We start from the raw sequence: 5,000 nt of genomic DNA, 5'->3' as shown, positions 1-5,000 counted from the left end.
ATAATTGTTATTGAAATCAATAATCTGAGACATAGGTGTCTGACCTACAACAAATTGGGGACAATAATTGTCATTGAAATCAGTAAAAGAGGACATAGGTGTCTGACCAATATCAAATAGGGGACAATAATTGTCATTGAAATTGATAAACTAGGACATAGGTGGCTGACCTATAAAAAATAGGGCACAATAATTGTTATTGAAATCCATAAACTAATACATAGGTGTCTGACCTGTAACAAATAGGGAACAATATTTGTTATTGAAATCAATAAACTAGGACATAGGTGGCTGACCCATAACAAATAGGGGACAATAATTTTTATTGAAATCAATAAACTAGGACATAAGTGTCTGACCTATAACTAATGTACCAACCGTGTGTTACACGATTGTATATAATAACGACATTTACATTTTTGTAAATAATATGCTTGTATCTTCGCTCTCCCCTCGCACTGATAAGGAGCTGAAATAACATATCAGTTTTTCTCCCCGTTGACTGTTAACCGGTGCGATTATCTGTTGAACATGACATTGCCTGGTATGTTGTTTATGTTTTTTGCCTGGAGTTTATATATATATAAATGAATGTTCTGAAATAAAGTTACTCAGTTGTTTTCATCCTGCCTTTGAGTCGCAACCTTCTCTCGGCTCGTCACATTGGTGACCCTGGAAGTCGACTCGATCCTCCCGCCTTCCACCCCTCCCCCCACCCCTCCGTCATTGATACTATGGCGGACTCCATGGTAGTTGGCACCGCCACATTGAAACTTTCGTTGTTCGCCAGTGGAGAGGCATTTGCTTGGTTTCAGCGCGCAGAAGTCCAGTTCTGAATCAAGGGCATGACTCGCTCATCCACCAAAGCAGATTATGTTCTCGTGTCGATACCCGAGGACACCTTCCTAGAAATATACGACTGGCTTTGTGAACAAGGAGACACCCCAAATAGTGTATGACGCCCTAAAAACATACCTTCTGCAGCAGTACTCGCTGCCGCCAGCCGCCTGTGTAGCAAAGCTTTTTCAGCTCTCTCCTTGTGAGGTGAACCTACTTCGTGCCCTTTGGATACACCTTTTACCCGAACTTGTGAGCACTGCCATACCCGATGTCGATAGTTTACCAATAAAAGACTTGATGACCAAAGCCGACACCCTTATGGACAGCCGCTTCACGACCTTCAAGACCTCCATCAACGCCTCCACTTCTGACAAAGAGGACGCCCATTCAACGTCGACGGAAGCTGACGTGAATGCCGTAGGACATACACGCCTACCCCGTGACGAACCGGAGCCTCGACAAAGCCACGCATCATCCACCACTCGATTGCGCCCCAACCAACAACTTCTACAACCACTTATTACCGCCCAACAGCCACAGTTTTGCTACTGCCACTACAGATTCGGGGCAGCTGCTAGAAAATTTGGCAAGGATTGTCAGTGGCCAAATAAAGTGTAAGTAGGCCATCGCTCGTGGCGGTGGCCTCCCGTATTTCTAATCTTTTCTTTTTACATGATGCAGGAACAGGCATGCGATTTTTGGTAGACACGGGTGCTTGTCGTTCTCTTTTGCCAAGGGAACTCTTCGGGACACGACGTAGTCTGTCTACGTCTGCTGACATCCGCCTGGTAGCTGCCAACGGATCTGCGATACCCACCTATGGTTTCTAAAACCGCATATTATCGTTTGGAAACGGTAAATTTAATTGGAAGTTTCTCGTTGCTGACGTCACATTGCCAATCCTCGGCGCGGATTTCCTCTCTCAGTTCCACCTTCTGGTCAATGTCGCCCACCGACGATTGGTCAACGCAGACTCGTACTTGTCGACACCTCTTCAACCCGCCCCCTCCAACCTGGCTCTCCACATCAGTGCACCCACGGATGCCTACGCCCACCTCCTCACGTCGTATCCGGAAGTTTTCCGTCCAGAACTTCGCCAAACGCCCACGACTCCTGCCAAGCATGGTATTTATCACCATATCAAGACGACGGGACCCCCAGTCTTCACAAAATTCAGACGTCTGGCACCAGAATGATTGGCAACCACCAAACAGACGTTCGCCGAAATAGAGGAAACGGGCCTTTGCCAAAAGGCGTCAAGCCCATGGTCGTCACCCTTACACATCGTTCTGAAGAAAGACAGCTCCCTCCGTCCGTGCGGGGATTACAGGCGCCTGAACATGCAAACAGAACCACATCACTGCCACCTCCCAAACATCGCCGACATGACCTCCTACCTGCAAAAAAACGAAGGTTTTCTCTACGCTCGACCTCCTGAAGGGGTATTATCAGGTGCCTATGAACCCAGAAGACATCCCCAAGACCGTCATCACCACTCCGTTAGGTACAAACACCTTCAATTACTCCTGTTTTGGCTTTCATAATGCTGGGGCCACTTTTCAACGTCTAATGGAATGAGACATTGGGGATCTCCTCTTCTGTGTATGTTATGTGGACGACATACTTATGTTCTCTTCCTCAAAAAAGGAACACCTCCATCACCTGCGCATCTTGCTCGACCGCCTGCAACAAAACGGCCTTGTATTCCGGTACAACAAGTGTACCTTTGGCGGCAACGAAGTGTCGTTCTTAGGGCACTGCATCACTCCTGAAGGAGTCCATCCCCTCCCTGAGAAGGTAGCAACCGTTCAGAACTTCCCCACGCCCTCGACCTTCAAAGCTCTGCAGGAATTCTTGGCCATGATCAACTATTATCACCGTTTTCTGCCAGCAATTGCCTCCACTCTTGCTCCCCTCTACGCCTCCCTCAAGGGCAAGCCAAAAGACCTAAAGTCGGGACCCCTTCAAGAAGCGGCCTTCTGCAATGCAAAAAAGGCCCTATCAACTGTTGCAGCTCTCACTTTTCCTATCCCACATGCCCATCTACTTCTCTTCACCGATACCAGCGATGTGGCTTTTGGTGCAGTACTCGAACAGGTGGTCAACGGCTCGCCCCGCCCATTGGCCTTCCTCAGGAGAAAACTGTCCAAGGCAGAATCAGGATATTCTACCTTCGATCGCGAATTGTTGGTGGTGCACTTGGCTGTCCGTCACTTTCGCCATTTCTTGGAAGGTATGCCCTTTGTCATTAATGCAGACCACATTGCTCTGGTGCATGCCTTCACTCGACAGTCTGACGCCTGGTCCGCCCGTCAACGCCGACATCTTTCCGCCGTGGCTGAATACAATTGCACCCTTTAACACGTCCCTGGGAAAATGAATCCTGTTGCTGATGCCCTGTCAAGAAACACGTTGGCTGCCATTCAACTGGGATTGGATTACAATGCCTTGGCTGAAGACCAACGATAGGATCCAAAGTATCAAGCATGTAGGACATCCTTCACATCCCTCCGTTGGGAAGACTTCCCCCTCGACGACTCCAACACCACCCTCCTTTGTGACGTCAGTACGGGTAGACCAAGACCTTTGATTCCTGCTCCCATGCCCCGACAATTGTTTGATTTCATTCACTGCACAGCTGCTAAAGACGAAGTTCATTTGGCACGGCATTTCTAAGGATGCTAAGGATTGGGTCCGAGCCTATACTACTTGCCAAACTTCCAAAATATATCCTCGGATTCAGGAGTGGGCACCTTTCCTCAACCTCAGCGTCGTTTCTCCCACATCCACGTCAACGTTGCAGGACCCCAACCCACATCACAAGGACATCGTTACCGGTTTACCGCATCGACTGCTCCACTCGTTGGCCTGAAGCCATTCCCATGGAAACTGCAATGTCCGCCTCATGTACATCTGCCTTACTCTCAATATAGATCGCAAGATTTGGTATCCCTGAGCATATTACTTCTGACAGGGGTACTACTATCACCTCTCAATTGTGGACATCATTAGCGAATCTCCTGGGCATCACCCTACATCAGACAACTGCCTACAACACTGCTGCCAATGGAATGGTTGAACGTTTTCATCGCACCCTCAAATCAGCTTTGATGTTCCACTGCAAGGATTCCAACTGGTTTAATCAGCTTCCCTGGGTCCTCCTGGGACTAAGGACCACTCCTAAAGACGTCCTCGACGTCTTGGCAGGTGAAATGGTGTAATGCTACACGTTGGTCGTCCCTTCCGAATTTATTCCTTCTGCAACCTCCTCCGATGATCTCCAGCGCAAACATCACGTCGTGGAAAAATTTACTCCATGCCGCCAGACTTACAAGCCCCCAGCGAAGCATCACATACCGACACACTTGCACTCTGCAACACACATCTTCCTACGCAACGACACTACCAAGCCACTGCTAACGCCGCCTTACACGGGCCCTTTCCTTGTGATTCAACGCAGTCCGAAAGCATTACTACTAAACATTCATTGCAAAGAAAACTGGGTCTCCATTGATCGTCTAAAACCTGCTTATCTCCTGCCAGACGACCCTCCTACAGTTCGCTTCTCTAGATCAGGGCGCCCTATTTAACAGGTACGGTATGTAATCTTTAGGACGGAGCCATGTACAAACCGTGTGTCACACGTTCGTATATGGTAACGATATTTCCTTTTTTGTATATATTACGCTTGTATCCTCGCACAACCCTCGCACTAATAAGGACCTAAAAAACATGTCTGTTTTCTCACCGTTAACTGTTAACTGGTGCGATTGCCGGTTGAACATGAAATTGCCTGATATGTTATTTATGCCCTTTTGGCCTGGAGTTTATGTATATATAAACGAATGTTCTTTAATAAAGTTACTCAGTTGTTTATATCCTGCCTTTGAGTCACAATCTTCTCTCGGCTCGTCACACTTATAAGGGACAATAATTTTTATTAAAATAAATAAACTAGGGCATAGGTGGTTGATATATAACAAATATGGGACAATAATTTTTATTAAAATCAATAAACTAAGACATAGGTATCTGAACTATAACAAATAGGGGACAATAATTGTTATTGCAATCAATAAACTAGGACATAGGTGGTAGACCTATAATAATTTCTATTGAAATCAATAAACTATGACATTGGTGGCTGACCTATAGCAAAG

The 5,000-nt window shown here is 46.8% G+C and overlaps 1 protein-coding gene across 1 annotated transcript in view; it reads right to left on the bottom strand.

Annotated features, from left to right (window-relative positions):
• The window catches only part of LOC137626788 (transmembrane protease serine 9-like), a 97,933-nt gene that overhangs the window by 27,190 nt on the left and 65,743 nt on the right, over positions 1 to 5,000 (bottom strand). The gene's annotated exons all lie outside the window — the stretch shown is intronic.

This window comes from Palaemon carinicauda, chromosome 34 (assembly GCF_036898095.1).
Source record: "Palaemon carinicauda isolate YSFRI2023 chromosome 34, ASM3689809v2, whole genome shotgun sequence".
In the NCBI taxonomy this organism is placed as follows: Eukaryota; Metazoa; Arthropoda; class Malacostraca; order Decapoda; family Palaemonidae; genus Palaemon; species Palaemon carinicauda.
The sequence above is the reverse complement of the archived record's forward strand: the minus strand, read 5'-3'. Positions and strand labels throughout refer to the sequence as shown.